General features: G+C 43.2%; 1 protein-coding gene across 2 annotated transcripts in view; it reads right to left on the reverse strand.

The window, feature by feature from the left end:
- LOC306913167 (integrin beta-1-like) overlaps positions 1 to 17,240 on the reverse strand; it is a 38,712-nt gene extending 21,472 nt beyond the window's left edge. For both annotated transcript variants that reach the window (XM_079489744.1, XM_079489743.1), the window contains exon 1: positions 16,888 to 17,240. The gene's annotated coding sequence lies outside the window, so the exon portion shown is untranslated. The remainder of the gene's footprint in view (positions 1 to 16,887) is intronic.
- Between the last annotated feature and the right edge of the window lie 1,351 nt (positions 17,241 to 18,591).

Raw genomic sequence — 18,591 nt, forward strand, 5'->3', positions numbered from 1 at the left:
AGCTGGTAACAGACGGACGGACACACACACACACACACGGACACACGGACGGAGTGCAAAACATACTCTCTCCCCATGCCTTCGGCCTGGTGGAGACAACAATTGTAAAATGAACGAGGCATATTGTCCATTTAGACCTGAGAAAAGATTCTACAAATGTCTTCTAAAGTTTTCTGAAAAAATGTCAGCGGTTCTCAAAATATTTCTTGTCAAGGACCCCCAGAATTATCTGTATTTGGCCGCGGATCCCCATCTGAAAATATGTTGTTCCAGGGACCCCCCCAGAAGCAAAGATTTGAGTTAGAAACGTTAAGAATATAATAAGATTTACGCCACATTTTCACAATTTCTTTTTGAAAAATGTTGTTGTTTTTTTTAACCACAGTTACCACACATCTTCTCTTCTGTGGGTCACTAGCACAAAACATTTTCAGATGGAGGGTCCGCGCCCACGGCCAAATATCATTTTGGTGTTTGAGAACTAGTGATTTAGAAAGCAATTTGTAGAATTGGCCTCAGCTCAGGTCTTAATGGATTAAGTCAGATAAACAGAAAGGAGAAAGTAGAGTTGAAAACTCAGGTTCTATTCTGAGCCGTAGACTTCATGAATGAACGGGCGGATAATTTGCTCTCCTTTCAAATCTAGCTACTACGTCTTCAAAACCTTGGCAGAACTTGGTGCAGCGAGCGAGCCCTAGAATGAACGGACAATGAGAATGTGGACAGTCACAGAGAATAAGAGACGACGAAAGAGAAAGAGCGAAACAGGCCTGGGCCTGGCAGTGTCTCAGAGTCACAGTGCTTTTGCAGGAGTCTAGTTCTAGCTCTGGGAGTTTTCCTTACTCTTGAGGAGCTATTCTTCTCCGGCCACGAGTAGGAGGAATGGAAAAGAAAGAAAAACAGGAAAGGGCGGTCTTTTGCTCCCTGCTTGGAGGGAGGAAAGGAGGGGGCGGCAGGCCACCTCAAGAGAAAGGGAATGAAACTTTTACTACACTCTGTTCAAACTAAGGTATCCATTTAATGACCACATTCACGCGTGGCTGTTTTGCTCTTTCATCTGACTTCACCCTACCCAGCAGGTGGAGTAAGAGCCAAATGGCCACGTGCTCTCTCCCATGAAAACAAGAGTCCACACATTGGATCGTGCGATATAAATGATTCCCAAACCTTTCCATGGTAATGACCCACAAATAGCCATAGCCTCTGGCTGTGGACCCCTACTGAGATTGCTCAATGCTCACTAAACTAAAAAACGTATACGTATACATGCTGTTTGCAATTTTTGCAAAATCTTTGAAAATGTTTTACCATAGTCCTCCTAATGCCATGAAACTTAAAGTGGTTAAACTGGTTCTATAAATCTTCTGAATTGAATTTGAACTGAAATTACATTTTTGAGTGGTGTAAACCACTCCTACAACTGGCTTTGTTAGTTTGTCTGTCTGTCTGTTCGTACCAAAAAATGAGCATGGTTGCTATGGTCACCCAGTTCACACGGGTGTGATTTCATTACGTCAGACATTACGTCAGACCACAGCTGATCAGTCTATATAAGACCTTACACCACTCAGTTCACACGGGTGTGATTTTTATTTTTATACAATCTTTTGGAATTCTTTCCCGTTCTCCTTTCTATTTGGCTCCCATGGAGGCCCCTACGTCAAAATCCTGTGATCTAGTGTGGGGCCACTGGTGTTCTGTTTTCACGTGTTCTTCTGTCCCGCATCTGGTTCTTTATCATTTGGATGTGCGTGCTTTCCTAAACCCTTTTCACTTCTCTCCTAACCCCATCCAACTGCTGTGTGTCTCCTCCACGTTCCACTGCATCATGGGAGTCGGGAGATGATAAAGCCTATCTTTGGCATTCTACTCCCATCCTCTCCCTCCGACATTCCCCTCCTGCACAATTTCTCGTCTCCCTCCCTCCCGTGCGAGCAGAGCCAAACCGTGGCCCCTAGACATCATTGCATGCCCCTCAACAGCGCCAAGAGTGGAACATACCCGGGCACAGAGACATCCAAGCTTCCCCGCAATGCTGGAGGAGAATACCAAACAGTGTCTGTCTGTGTCTTACCATGCTCGCGGACCACCTATACCCCCCACCCCCATCCGGAGGTCCTTCTCATGGCAGACAAAAGCCATTAATCAACTAGTCCTTGGAGACCAGAGGAGAGGGGCAGGTCTTCATTGAGCTCCCACTCAGGAGTACCACCTCTTCAGCTCTAAATGCTTTCATGCGATAAATCTGACTAATGAGACCAATGTCCATGTTGGTTGGGGGTGGTTTATCGCAAAAGGCATCCAGGATACGGATATGGGAAATAATAAAAATATGGGATATCCAAAGTGATCTTCTCTCACGGAAACACTGTTCGCGGGATGCGGTTTATAGTACTACATAGACCAAAAATGACTAGACATTTATCATCATTACCATTAGCAACAGTTTCCACTCAAAGCATGCCACATTAAGCAGGAGTTTATTTCACAAATACCACAGAGTCCAGTGGGAGAGGAAAAACAAACGGTAGAATTGCTGGTTTCAGGTGCATTCAATCCACTTGAGAACTAAATTGCTATGTGTGCTTTCACTCACAAAGCCATATACAGTACTACTACTTTAATTGTTAATCTGAGGAATTGTCAAGAACATGAATGGCAATAAAAATGTGTTAAGTGCTCTCCGGAAATGTGAATGTAACCTTAGTGAAATTGTGTGCATAACCTCAAATGTGTCAAGACAGCACAAACGGATTATTTTCTGCCATTATCACACATTGAGCACATTGCGGATGTGGAATTGTACAAAGAGACCATTAAAATACCCCAACGTCCCAATTCTGTGGTGAACAGTGAACACTCAGTGAAAATTACACATCTACAATCTACAAGCTCACGATTTGCAGTAACATAGCTCTGGACATAGCCCTAATGCTAATTCTACCCTGCATTAAGGCTATATGGAACCGATGGCGTCTAGCTCTCGCATAAAATGCAGACGAGCCTCTCTTCTGTAGCGAGAATATAAAGAACGTTTTACCTACTCACCAATACAAAGACGGGTTGTGTAATTAGAAAGCCTACTTTCCTTAGTGGAAGCACTCTGAGCCCCCCACCACACGTATAATATGTACTTTTTGGCCAGAAAGGGATCGTTTTTCCACCGGAAAATAAATACTTTTAGTTACTCCACTGCTCCCTCTACTGATATTGCCAAGAGAAAAACCCCATAGGAAAGATTTTTTTCCGTCCGGTGAAAACAATCCCTTTCTGGCCAAAAAGTGCATTGTGGTGGGGGGCTCAGATTGCGTCCACTAAGGAAAGTAGGCTTTCTAATTACACAACCCGTCTTTTTATTGGTGAGTAGGTAAAATGTTATTTATATTCCCGCTACAGAAGAGAGACTGGTCTGCATTTCATGCGAGAGCTAGACGCGATCCGCCCCATAGTCTTAATGCAGGGCAGAATTAGCATTAGGGCTATGGACCAGAGCTAGCAGTAACAGTAACACGACACATTGTGAGCTTGTAGATCTGCTAAATTCAGTGAAGAGAATTGGGGGAAAGGGTAAAAGGATAGACCCCTGGGGTAAGCCAGTCAACTAAGTATATACTGTAGGATTTAAAAGCCAACCATTTTACATGGCTTGGTTAAAAGGCAGATAAGATGCTCTCAGAAATGGCAGTCTGACCTTTTCAGATGGAACAGTGTCACATAAACTGGCTTCAAACCAGCTTTATTGGAAAGGGCTAAAGATATACTTCTGGTGGAACACTGCCTAGATAGGAACGTCAGGTACCTGCCATGCGTTTACTGTAAGAAACATCAATAACACTTAAGCTTTTTTTCTTTTCCGTGTCTAAAACACATCTGGTTTGAATAGATCTCCCAGCTTATCGCCCTCACTGTTTTGAACAGTGCAGAACTCCACGTCACTATTTGTGGCTCTATCTCTGCAGTGAAAATAGCCTTGCAGTCGCAAACTATTTCAGAATCATCCTCTCCACCTGGCCCTCGCAGTCAAGCAGCAGGTCATTACGACCCAGAAGACATACACTAGCACTGACACACAATCTCTACGACGCAATGCATGTTGGCCCGCCTCTCGACGACATTAAATTATCTTGCATAAAACCAGAGAATAAGAATAATGATGTGTTTAACATAAATGATCATGGCCTGGGCCGGTAAACACAACTAAAATAATGAAATGTAAGTTTTGTAATATTGATAGAAGCCTGTGAACTACTCCTTTAATACTGTCTGAATGTGATCTACAATCATGTTCAATATTGTGAAATATTTTGTGACATTTTGTATTTGTACGCTACTTCTGGCACGTAAACTGCAAATCCAGACGACCTTGCGTCACTCCCCATTTCATGTGAGACTACTATCCTACAGTATAAATAAACTAATAAAGACATAAAATCCCCCCCCCAAAAAAATAAACAAATCTAATCATATTGTAAAAAATAAATCATCATCTCACAGATCAACTGTTGTTACTCACTCGCAGCCCGTTTTAGAGAATAGAAAAGCATCAGGATTCTGTCAACGTGGTGGCATCTGCTTTACCATTTAAGTGAGCATCTGAGAGGAGACACAGCTCACCGACAGGCAATGGACAGCAACAGGCCTGAATAGTGTGCGTCAATAGAGGGGATTGGGCTGGGAACAGGGAAGCCCCCCTTGCAAACGTTATGAGCTCAGTCTGCAGAGCTGCGGGCGGCTGCACAGTAAGCTTCTGCCAGTCTCTCTCTGGGCTTGCTGAGTCGGCCCTTCCTTTGCTGAAACACAGGAAGCTCAAACCCAATCACACAGGAAGCCCACAGCCTGCTGTCTGGCAACCAGCCAAATATCCCCCTTGAAGCGGCCAGGACATAAAGATGGGATACTGAGTTACTGACGTAAGTCTGTCACGATCCTATATTACATTTGGCTAATGGGAGGCCGGTTGGCGGACCATGGCCACGTCACTATGACCCAGACATAACCATAAACAAACCCAGTACGCGTCGCCCATGTATAAGCACTGGGCAGGACCCCAGCCATGTCACCATGACTAAGATATTACCATAAACAGTATATTATGTTTTTATTTTTTTATTTTCAAAAGCAGCGGACATAGCTCACAATGTGTCGCGATGCAACGTGCTGTGAGCTTCTAGATCGGCTATTTCCACTTCTTTTAAAATATTTTGAAAGTATAAACATTATCATTTCTTAAAGGACCACTTCACCACTTTTCAACATCTCTTCATATAATTGGTCCTCACTAATGCTCATGATAAAACACCACCATTTTTTCCTACTCAGTCTGTGTCTCATAGGAGGGCTTTGGGCAGTTCGGACACCCGTCCACCAGTGACATCATCATTAGGCAGATTTTTTTTTAAACAAGATTTGTTTTAAAATATATTTAGATTTTTATTATCGTGAGAACGATGGCTTCAACTTTTGCATTGCAACTTTTCAGGAAAAGAAAGCCTGCCGTTTCTATTAGCTTGGATTCACCATCGATGATGTCACTGGTGGACGGGTGTCCGAACTGCCCAAAGCCCTCCTATGAGACACAGACTGAGTAGGAAAGAATGGTGGTGTTTTATCATGAACATTAGTGAGAACCAATTATAGGAAGAGAAGTTGAAAAGTGGTGAAGTGGTCCTTTAATTTAAGTTATTAATTTGTCATATCTGCCCTGTGCTATTTGTTTACAAAGCCTAAAAATGCATACGTTCCCAGGTTCAATGCGAAAAACACAATGAAATCGTTAATCACAAGTATTTGTAAAACAATGAATTGTTAAGTACAAATGAAGTCGAGCAAGACGGGGGAAAAGATAGAAACGGGGGTAGGAGAGCATAAGAAAAGGTTGGAAAGGCAGAATTAGAGAGATGGACGGACGGACGAACAGACAGACGGACGGACAGACAGACAGACGGACAGGGGGGTGGCAGAGACAATCAGACTAAAGTGTATTATTCAGTCAAAACGGCAGCATATTGTCTGTGTGAATCCACCGTGTCTGATGCACAGTGCTGAACCAGGCCATCCCTATAATCTAACTGGGATGAACCAAACAAAGCTGCCTCGGTGTGTGTGTGTGTGTGTGTGTGTGTGTGTGTGTGTGTGTGTGTGTGTGTGTGTGTGTGTGTTAGCAGAACAAACTATCAGACAGAGGCTTCATTTGTCCATAATAACCCTTTTGGAAATTAACTGATGACTCAATGTAATATCTGTTACTTTAGAGAAAAACATGGCTTGTGCTGTCGCCCCACAGCTAGAAGGTCCTGGGTTCGATTCCCGCTGGGGACGCTGTGGGCACTGGGGGTGTGTTCTCTCCTCAGTGCCCATCAGTGCCCATACCCGAGGCGGGGTTGGCGAAAGGGCCTTTCTGTGTGAACTTTGCATGTTCTCCCCGTGTCCCCTAGGGTAGGTACCCTCACAAAAAACATGCAGTAATCCTGGTCTCTAAACTACCTCCCCCTGGCCAGCCGGGGCGCCTGATGGAGGGGAAAGGAACTGGTCAGAATAACGTGTTCCTTCCACGCGCTACGTCCGGCCTGTCAGGTGAAAAGAAGCAGCTTGGACTCCTCATGCATAGAAGGAAGCATGAGGCCAGTCCGCTTCCCCCCCCAGGTTGGCAGAGGAAATGTAGCACCCAGGATTACATTAGATAATTGACACTGGGACTCCTTTTCCACCGGTTGGTTCCCAATGTGAACCAGTTCAGTTCTTTTTGGTTCTTAGTCCATGAGCCAGAGCTCCAAAATTGCAACGTTAAATTATGATTTTAGTGTGCAAAACCATACTTAGATTGTTATCACCATGAAACTTCCCCAGTTGATTACTTACATGAAGACAATGATTTATTGTATTACACATTTTAAATGTTTTAATATGCAAATGAGAATTGAAAATATGAATTGAGAATTGAAGAATTGAAAATATGAAAAATCTACTACTGTGGAAGGGTAATCATATATTAATTTACTTATATTGATCCTATAAACAATTTATTATAGGTATAGTTTTACCCACTCAATTCATAATTAACGTTCCAATTTGGAGCTCTGGCTCATGGACTAAGAACCAAAAAGAACTGAACCGGTTCCCATTGGGAACCAACCGGTGGAAAACGGCTCTGGGTGAAAAAATGGGTTGCAAAATCGTGAGATTAAAAAAAGAAAAGAAAAGAAAAACATGGTTACAGACCGTCACTACCGCTATTTCTATTTCACTCTCGTTCCACTGAAGGCTGCAATATTGGGAATCAGAGATTACCTTTTTGCTCCAAGGCTAAGAAGGCTCCCCATAGTCTGTCAGCTAGAGTAAGAATTGCTACCAGGACTCTGGAGTAGGGCTGTCACAATAACCTCAATATTGCGATATTGACAAGCCAACCACAGGGGACTGCCATGATGCTACTGTATATATAGCAGAGTCAGACCGACCGACTAAACAAAGTAAAGATTTCTTTAGGGCCCCGCGAATAGTTCAACTGTGCCTTAATTTGTATTTATTCATTGTTTTGTCAATCAATCAATCAATGAAATAAACAGTAAACACAACTAAAATGATGAAATGTAAGTTTTGTAATTGATAGAAGCCTGTGAACTACTCCTTTAATACTGTCTGAATGTGATCTACAATCATGTTCAATATTGTGACATATTTAAGCAATATTACACGAGAGGGTGTGGGTTAACGTGATTATTGCCACGACAGGGATGCGGTGAGGAACGAGACGAAGTCGAGTTCCGCAAGCATCACTGAAGTGGCAATAATCACGTTAACCCACACCCTCGAGTGTAATATTGCAATTATACAACAGTTACCCTTAAAACTAAGAAAATCGCTGAAAGAATATATTTTTTGAATGACAGATGTAGTCACTAAGACCACAAATGTCCCAATAAACTAGCTAGCCTAGCCACCGAGTTTGCTAGCGCTCTGGGAGAACAGAGCAGCTGAATTCTTTGTTTTGATTAGGTGGTGAATGGTGCTGGTTTAACCCACGGCTAGAAGGCTGTTTCAACCAATCAGATTGCTTCCTCGAAACGACCTGTGGTATAATTTGTGATATTTTGTATGCTACTTCTTAATATCTAAATATTTGTATTGGTGTCAGGTCTTGCTGCCTGGGGGTAGTTTTCAACCAAAACAGAGTGCCCCCAAAAGACCTTGGGCTGGCACGCCAATCAGTATAAATGAAGTAACAAAACAAAAGATGGGGCTCCCCACGTGTTGAGCCAACCCTAAATCACAGCAGGGGTACTTCTTTCACCACGACACCCTTATCCAGGAGACAAACTATTACTCTTCAACAACCAAGAGTGACAGTGACAGGTGCACAGGAAAGCAAAGGAAGCCAAAGGAACTTAATTTCTCACTCCTCCATATTGTTGTTCACTTTTGCGTTCAGTTATGAGAATAATTGCCTATAGCTCGTCATGCATAATTGCAGATACATTTATGTTACACATAAATGAACAATGCAAATACATAATGTACTGTAGAACAAAATCAAGAAATACGGGCTGAGGAGGTATACACAAGCTAGTGCATGTCTGCATGAATACCCGTATGATTGTACATCAGAGCAGCTACATGGAGGAACATGCTCAAGCTGTCCAACAGAAGCAAGGGTCATGTGCAAACTGTACGGTTATTCTCAAGCTTGACTCTTTGTTCTATATATAGACGGTCCTGTCAAAGTTTAGACGTAATCTGACTGTAAACTCCCTACTACACTGCCGTTGGGGGCCAACACCTCTGCCACATTTCTGCTGAGGCCCTAATGCGAGCTAACTGGCATGTTAATGATGTTCAGATGCCTTTCATTAAGAGCTCCAGGCTCGACACTTGAACTAGAGGGCCTCCATTTCCGCTGCCGTGGGATTGTGAAAAAAATAAGAAAAAATAACTTTAGACCTAGAACAGTAAGCAGTCCAGTTACATGCATTTCCTCCTGGGAGCAGTAGAAAAATAACTGTCATGTTCCATTCTCAGCGTTCTTTTCAGAGACACGGAATGAACACAGTGTTCTAAAATTGGGTTTCGGGACTCACACGATGCTCTGTAGTTCTGATCTTTCTGAAGAGTGTACAGCTGTTGTAGTTTGAATAGAAATAGTTTTTTTAAGAGAAAAAAGCATAACATTGGAGTATTGTAGACTATAGAGCTCTGCTAAAGTGAGGTCTAGCAAGATTCAGATTTGACATAGGCCGTTCTTTTTTCTTTTTATTACACTCAAAGTTTTAAATTAAATGGTGAATAGTTTGGGTAAAATTGGTGTCATTAAATAAGACCACTCATCAGGGAGCAGCACACCATAGCTGATTGATAAACAAACATGACCTACATGGCTGATTGGAAAGAATGTGCTCCAGACAAAACAAAACTACTGTAGTACTCATTAGGCTGGGGCATGGTTTTAGCAACAACACATGAAAGAGGGTTCTCACAGGCTCAGTGATTATTGTCTTGTAGGGTACAAATATGTGCCTGTCATGCAGACTCGTGCCATCAAATAATATGTGATCACTAATTGGTGTGGGTGTGGTAGTATGTGATGGTTTAATTGTGTGTGGTTCTGCTTGTGCCTGATGATTTTGTAGAAGCCTGGACATTCCCAGGATGTTGGAAAACCAGGGAATCTCCAGGCTTCTATGAGATCATCACGCTCAAACAGAACCTGTATTTATAAAGTTATATTGATATGATATTATCGGCCGCCATTATTCTTCTTATTTTTGAGTGGTGTAAACCACTCCTACAACTGGCTTTTGTGTGCAGAAAAAATGAGCATGGTTGCTATGTTCAAAATAATTTCTGACGTAATTAAATCACACCCGGGTGAACTGGATGACCGTAGCAACCATGCTCATTTTTTCTGCACAAAAAAGCCAGTTGTGAAATCACATCCGGGTGTGATTTCATTACGTCAGATCAGAGATGATCAGGCTATATAATACCTTACCTTATATAATACCTCACATCTGATCACAGCTGATCATGCTATATAAAACCTCACACCACTCAGTTCACACGGGTGTGATTTTTTAGTCCAATGTCCAGCTTTTTAGTGTGTGCAAATACAAACTTTGTCCTACACAAACATTAAATTACATTGACAATGAATGGACAATTTTGAGTGTTTGTGTAAACACAAACATTGCATAACACAAACATTGAAGACGAAGGTGAGGACGCAAATTCTGATTGGCCGGAATGAGATGATGTACGATGATAAGAGCGCCCCTCACTTCACACAGGTGTGATTTTTTTTACTTTGTGAGGAACCTTTCTAGATTGCTGGTGACTCACTGACCTCTCCAAGTTGCCAGAACATACATATTCATTGTTCTTGTTGTCTTTGATGTATAGATCCATCATGCATATGGAGGATCATAAGTCACTGGCTGCGGCTGCTCCTTAGATCAATGCTGTCCGTTACAACAGGGCACAGGATGGATAGGAACATGAAAGGACAATGAAAACAACAACCACACATCCACTTGATCTAATATTGGTTGTCATATGCTAATCTACAAATTATGATGTGACTGAGCAGTCTTTCCAAACAGTCACTACAGACATAGAACTCGTACAAGAGATGGCTTTATTTGCAAAAGCTCTATAGCATATTTATAGTTTTATGTGGTGGCGCAACCGCATACTACTTTTGAGTCGCAAGAACTTCAGAGCCAGGCAAAGACTCCTGTCATATCGCAAATCTTCTCATCACTCTACCCAGTCCACAGCTCTCCCGGAGGCTAAGATTGTAGTGTATCAGCAATCATTAGAAAAGTCAATTACATAATAATGATACAGACAACAAATTTGCCTTACTAAAACCTAAAAGAAATGAGATTTTGAGTCTGTGATATGTTGGTCTCCCAACTTAAGTAATATTTACCTTCCATTGTCTGGGTAAATAGGCATGTCATGATGTTGGTGAATAACCCTGCATTGTAAACCCAAGTCCGTTTCATCCAAATACATTGAATGGGCTCTGGGTGAGAGGCATTTTGGAATAAACAAAGTTGCTTTTCTACTTGCAGTGCCTGGTTGTTATTATAATAAACATCTTTTGAGAGCTGTAGATCTCACAGGCTGCAACCTATGGCTGCAACACTACTCTACTATTTACTAACAATATAACATGTTAAGCCCCATTTTCACAGCACACTTTGGCTAGCGGAGGACGGAGGTCAAGTTTAACCGCCTCATTCCTCAGAGTGCTTCTCTGAGGCCATTTTTAGAAGCCAGAGGCCCCTAAAAAGAAAATCACAACGCTAGCTTTGAGTTTGAGGTGGAGACAGGGAGGAAACGAGGGCACAAGGCAACATTCTCAGCTCGGCCAATTCTGGAGGTCACAAACCAAACCCATTCTGAAGCCTACCCCACAATCTAGCGTAAGCTACAAATGAAAGCCCTTGCCAAAAGATATTTTTGGAACATCAGAAAGGAGCCCTTTTCTGTCTAAACAAGGTTAACAAAGGAAGCTGCCATGCCCAAGTATCACAAAGAACAGTGTTATTTGTGTGTTATTTCTGCCAAGTTAAACTATCATAACTTTGGCTAACCACACCAAGCCCTATTTTATACTAACGTCAGCTAAGATCAGCTGTTTTGCTTTTGCTATTATATGACATGCCCAAAATAACACCAGGTTGAAAGTGATTAATGCAACATAAACGGACTGTTAATGTATCTGTGTACAATGTGTTAACGTAACTGAGTACGTGTTAATGCAACCGAGTACGATGCATTAATGTAACAATTACAGCTGAGGATGTTCCTTCTTAGGTTCTACCTCGTCACTGTATGCACTATGCAGATCCAAAGGCTTCATAAGGAACCCCTTACTTACAGTAGGGTGACGTGTATTTGGGATAATGGTTCTAACAGGCAAGCATTTGTACCGCACCTCCCTCCAGGCCCACAAATCCCCCTTTGCACAACAGTGGATGCCATTCAGGGCACATTTATCACCTCTGTCTCAAAGGGATGGATGCAACACATAGGGGCCATAAGCCTAATCATTGAGACTTAGTCGCGCAACGGTGTGCCCCCCCCACCGAAAATAAAATATGTATAAGTGTCACATAGATTTTGTGGAGCAATACTATTTACAATACAAAATTAGACTTCTCTCTCTCTGTCTTTCTCTCTTACACACGTGTGACGCACACACACACACACACACACACACACACACACACACACACACACACACACACACACACACACACACACACACACACACACACACACACACACACACACACACACACACACACACACACACACACACACACACACCTGTCTTAAGGAGACACGTTAGCACATAAGGTCTGTGTCACACACTGACATAAAAACACAGACAAGAGACATTGCTTGCATGTGCCGCAGAAGGGGCAGCACGGGAGGGTGGGGGGCAGTGGGGGGGTTCTCTGTGTGTGTGCTGTGCTGACAGCAGGGTCCGTAAATCAGCTGGACTGCAGTCCCTCCGGCAGCTGTTAGCCAGGCTAGAGGTCACATCCATTCAGCTGGTATAGCTCACCCCCATGCTACCTTCTCCCTGCTACCGTCTTGTCCCGTCCCCCAACCCCTCCTAAATGTACCCTCCTACTCAATTAGCTCTCCTCTGTCCTTCCCTACTGGCGTTCAATACCCCCCCCCCCCCCCCCCACCCCGTGCGCCCCAACCACTCGGCTGTCCTTCAGACGGGCCCCACTCTCTCCAATTAACCCTCCTCCTCCATCCTTGTTCCTCCCCGTAGCCCCCTCCCTCCCTCCCTGCCACCCCCCACGCCGTCCATTTCCTTAATTAAACTAAGCCCTCTAGACTGTGGAGCCGCATGGAGTAGTCAAAGCGGTCAGCTTTATTTACAAGGTTAGAGAAAGTGGTTCGGATCGGCGCGTGTGTCACTCTGGGTCTGATGGACCCGTACGGTCCATTTGCTTCCATTTGTACTCTCAGAGTTAAATTATCACTGAAGATGAAGATTTCACTGGGAATATATCATACATGTCCCCTGTTATGTCTCCAGCATATATTATAGAGCACCGAAGTCTAGAAAATATGCAAATGATCTCCGTGGTTAGAATCAACTGACGGCGAGAAAACCGCTAATGTTACTGCCACCAAATTAGTAGATTTTTTGCCAGAAACATTGTATCAAATATGAGTGACTGACTAAAGTGACTATCGTAAACGATACAGACAGGCTCCCCCACAATATCGCTGAGACAGTTTGTTTATTTTTGGACCACAATTCTTACGTGAGACGATTCTAAGATGAGTAGAAACCAATGCAACCCAGGGGATGCACGAGTGACGTCAGGACTTCGGTACACTATTGACTTAAACCACTCAAACCCTTTACGCAAATTACGCTAGTTGACCCAACTTGACCAGAGACCCCAATGGCTCTATGATTGGTCCTGCTCCTTTTTTCCTCCTCTAGACCAAATCTCAGAAAATAGCAGCAGAGCTTGTAGATCTGCCATTGTTGCCGAATGTCCGCCCCAGGATATAAAGACTAGAGTTCATGTGGTTACAAAAAATCACCATAATGTACTTGCAGCAAGAAGCTCTACTGTATATAATATACAGTGTGCAATCTGCACGTAATTCCAACGGAGCATTAGTCCGACGACATGCGCTGCTCCCGTGCTTGCGGTTATGGTTAGGTTAGGGTTTGAGGTAGGTTGTCGTTTGTCGGACCAATGACTAGTCTGAACTAAGTACTGCACCTGTTATTTTGCGGGTGGAAGGGACCCGGTTGAAAAGTAATATAATGAGTAATAATATTATATTACTTATTACTTGGAATCAAGAGTAATAATATTACATATTACATTATATTACTATTCAACCGGGCCCCTTCCACCCGCAAAATAACACAATCTGTTTAGCGAGCTCCTTTTAGAACTGAATCCAATTCATTGCAATAAGAAGTCTCCAATTAGCCAAACTGAATAATTGCAGGATATAAAACAAAATAGTCAACCGTCTCTCATCAGTCTTTTTCTGCTGCATATTACACATTTGGAATCAGAAATCTGAACTGCACACACTGGCTGCAGTGCAGAATCTCAAAACGGCCAGAATAGTGTATACATAAATGCAGTATAACAATAAAATAAAGCAACAGTCTCTGACCTTTTTGAGGCAGCCTAGTCTCTCAAGACAGACTGTTGACTCAAACAAAACAACAGTGCGACAGGCAATAAAAATGGCAAAATATACAGCTTTAAACAATTCACGAAATAACTGCCAGGTGCAGAAAGCTCTCGTTTATGAACATCTACAGTAATCAAGTTTGAGTGCCGCAGCTCACGGCTTCCAGTTTGCGGCGTTCAGAGTAGGCCTATGGGTTTTATGCCGTTCACTTCAGACTATGGGTTTTATGGGTAAGTCTCCCATTGGCTTAGAGGCAGCCTAGAGTAGACGAGGCAGCCAATCATGAAAGTGTCTACTAGGGTCACTACTATAGAGGTAGTAGTGAAAGTAGGCCATGATGCTTTTCAAGCGCCTGGCAAAAAGGGTATCTTTGAAAAACAAAGAAATGGAAGGACCCGCACTCTGTCGGAAACTTGCCAAAATGTGTCTCTTTATTAAGTTGACGTTTCAGTCCTTAGATCTTCATCAGGACAGACAGTCTTAGAAAGGAGGAGGGTGGCCATGGGATACGACACGTAGAGGATGCCACTATCAAGAGACATTATAGCAAGCCATTTCAACCCTATCCTGTTTGTGATTTTCATGGACAGGATCTCGAGGCGAAGTCGTGGCGGAGAGGGTATTCGACTTGGTGAGCTAAGGGTTGCATCACTGCTTTTTGCAGAAGATGTGGTCCTGATGGCACCATCGGTCCAAGACCTTCAACTCTCACTGGACCGGTTCACAGCTGAGTGTACGGCGGTTGGGATGAGGATCAGCGTCTCCAAATCTGAGGCCATGGTGAAACCAGTGGATTGTGCAGTCCAGGTAGGGAATGAGGCATTACCCCAGGTGAAGGAGTTTAAGTATCTCGGGGTCTTGTTCATGAGTGAGGGGAGGACAGAGAAGGAGATCAGCCGGAGAATCGGAGCGGCAGTCGCTGTAATGCACTGTTGTGACGAAAAGAGAGTTGAGCCAGAAGGCAAAGCTCTCTGACTACCGAGCAATCTCCCTTAGAGATAGGGTGAGAAGTTCAGTCACGGGGGAGAGACTCGGAGTAGAGCCGCGGCTCCTTCACCTGGAAAGGAGCCAGCTTAGGTGGTTCGGACATCTGGTTAGGATGCCTCTCGGGCGTCTCCCTAGGGAGTTCCTCGATGCACGTCCCATTGGGATGAGACCCTGGGGCAGACCAAGGCGCAGATGGAGGGATTACATCGACTCACTGGCCTTGGAACGACTCGGGATCCCCCAGGAGGAAGTCACTAATGTTGCTCTGGAGAGGGAAGTCTGGAGCTCTCTGGTGGAGCTGTTGCCCCCACAACCCGACTACGGATAAGCGGTTGAAGATGGCTGGATGGATGGATTTCAACCTTGGGTGTAGGCCAGCCAGGGAAACCAGGGAAGACCAAGTAGAATGTCGGTGGAGCCACGATTTCAGGTCAATAGTAGCTACTAGTCTACATGTGGATATTTTGTCAAAGAATTCCAACCAACCACACACACACACACACACACACACACACACACACACACACACACACACACACACACACACACACACACACACACACACACACACACACACACACACACACACACACACACACACACACAATCCTCTTAGCCCCCAATCTCTCTTCAGTATCCTGTCCCAATAGAAATGCCTAATAAATTATCTTGACCATTTAAGAGCTTCTTTTGTACAGTACTGGTAGTTCCAAGGCTTGAGTTGTAGAAGAGTGATTTAATTATAAGCTCTTAAGCAACAAGAGTATCTGATGAAAGGGACTGTAATGAAGAAATTGGCCAACCCATAGAAAATTATGAATGATGAATTGTAAATGAACAGTTGTCATCCAGGCCAACCACAATGTAGGCTAATTATGATTATTAAATGTTGAATGGAATAACATATTAACAGTACAGTGGTGTGGTTGGAAGTTTACTGTCTGTCTTTGAGACACACTTTGATGTTAGCTACAGGTCATGACCTCACCAAAACACTATGACCTTATTTATCTCTCTCTCACACACACACACACACACACACACACACACACACACACACACACACACAGTTAAATTCAAAGGGGATTCATTGGCATGCCATGAGAAAACATGCGTTTTTTACTTAGCCAAAGCAAAGGTGCGCACGCACGCACGCACACACACGCGCACACACACACGCACACACACGTAGCCTATCGATACACACACACACACGTAGCCTATCGATAAATACATAGTCTTCTTGTCTAAATCTTAGGCTAAATCGCACGCACGCACGCACACCCGCACAGCTCACAGGCCTGTCCCGTCTCCGTCTGGGTGTCTCGGATGATTTCCAGTGCTGTCATGATCTCTAATATCTCTAATCTCATTTGATCGGATAAGATTGATTGAGTGATGATGACCAGTTTCAAACACCTTTTCAACACAACGGGGACACGTGTGAAAAGCGGTTTACCGTTCAGAAAACGCAACAAGTTATTTCTATAACGCCTATCCTGCCCTGGGTGAACATCACTCACCTAAAATTATTCAGGAGTCATCATAAAAAAGAACAAGTAGCCTAGGCTATAAACCCGTTAAGCGTGGCAAATTAATTAATTGAATAACTACGTCCCAAACGTAGCTGTTGTAACTTAATTGGTGTACGCCACAATCTTAAGCGGCATTAGGGTATAAGTGGATGATGAAGTGTTTTACCTTGGTATTAGTCCGGAGGCAGCATAAAGATGATCCTTATTGAAACGATCCGCTATGCAGCACAGTCACAGCAACAATCTGCCCCGCTGGCACCACTCACTTTCTGCTTGGAGAAAAGTCACCGAGTAGATGATAGATCCTCTCTCTGCTGCTCATTCCTTTGATTCTACCCCCTCTAAAAACACGGGGGAAGGCCGGAAGGAACTATCAAAATTACATTATTTTAAGTGAACGCAGTAGAGTAAAAAAATACAAATAAAAATGCATAAAATGTTAAATTTAAAATGTAAATGTGGTAGAAAGCAGAACGGGGCGGACAGGCGGACAGCAGTCCGCAGCATCGATCTCCCCGACTCCCCTCCTTAACCCCGCCTCCTCGAAGAATACCAACTGACGTCACGTTTTAAGACACGCCCACTCATCTGACTGTCTATTTATAGGAATATAGATTATCAATCGTATTTACTGTAGGCAGGATCCCTATTTTTTTTTATTGTTTTTCAGATGTATCAAATAAAAAGTAGATCCATATAATCTCAAGTAGAGACACCAAGGTTAAAGCCTTTACCTCGGAATATATCCACATTTAGGAAGATGCCACACAGGTTTGTCAACAGGAAGAAAATTAAATATTTGGAAGATGGTCTTATTTGGAAAATGGTCTTAAGTAATGTAAAGTATTAAAGGTAGGGTAAGTGATTTTCTTTGGTTAAAATAAGTGTGAAATTAAAACACTTATTTTAGTTAAAAAGCAGATATAGTGTAGTGATAGAGTGTTTGTTCAGTAACAGGAGTCTCATGTAGGCCTATCTCCAGCTTTTTATTAAACTAAAAATGCATTTTAAGGTTGGGATACCAATTTTATCAAATCAGGATAGAGAATGCAGTCAGGGTACAGATTAAACAAGTGGAATTTGTAAGTGATGAGTCTGACACAAAGAAATTAGTACTGTGTACACACAGGCCGCCTGGGGCACCAAACAGTCAGGGGGGCTTAAATATATATATATATATATATATATATATATATATATATATATATATATATTTCGGGGCCCCTAAAAACAATCCAACATGTGGCCCCAAACAGACAGGCTGAAGTGTGAAGTACTTAGACAGGTATATGCATATCAATGTGGCAGCGGTGGCCGAACGGATTGCGGAGCGGTCTTGATACCGGAAGGTCGCCAGTTTGAATCAGCGGTCCGACACGTTAAAATTACCACCGCTGAAGTGCCCTTGAACAAGGCATTGAACCACTACGATGAAATGTGTTCTATGAGCAGGGCCTGGCTGGAAACAAGTTCTTGAGCTTAGCCCAGATACCCTGGGTAAATATAGTAATCATTTCATTTCATTTCAAGTGTAACATGTAGACCAGGCCCATTGCAAGTTGCTGCTGTGTTCTACCCTGAGCCATCCTATCCAAATAACATGAGCCTAAAACAATCCAACATGGGGCCTCAATGTGTCAGGGGGCCCCATAAGATCTCCTCAATTAATTAATATACAGCTCTCTAATCTATTCGGCGCCCCAAAACAAATCCACTATGGGGCCTCAATGAGTCAGGGGGCCCCATGAGATCTCCCCAATTAATTAATAAATATACAGCTCTCCAATCTATTCGGTGCCCCTAAACACAATCCATCATGGGGTTCAAGGGGCCCCATGAGATCTCCAATCTATTTGAGGTACTTACATAG

The sequence above is a fragment of the Electrona antarctica genome (genome assembly GCF_951216825.1).
Source record: "Electrona antarctica genome assembly, chromosome: 20".
Classification (NCBI taxonomy): Eukaryota; Metazoa; Chordata; class Actinopteri; order Myctophiformes; family Myctophidae; genus Electrona; species Electrona antarctica.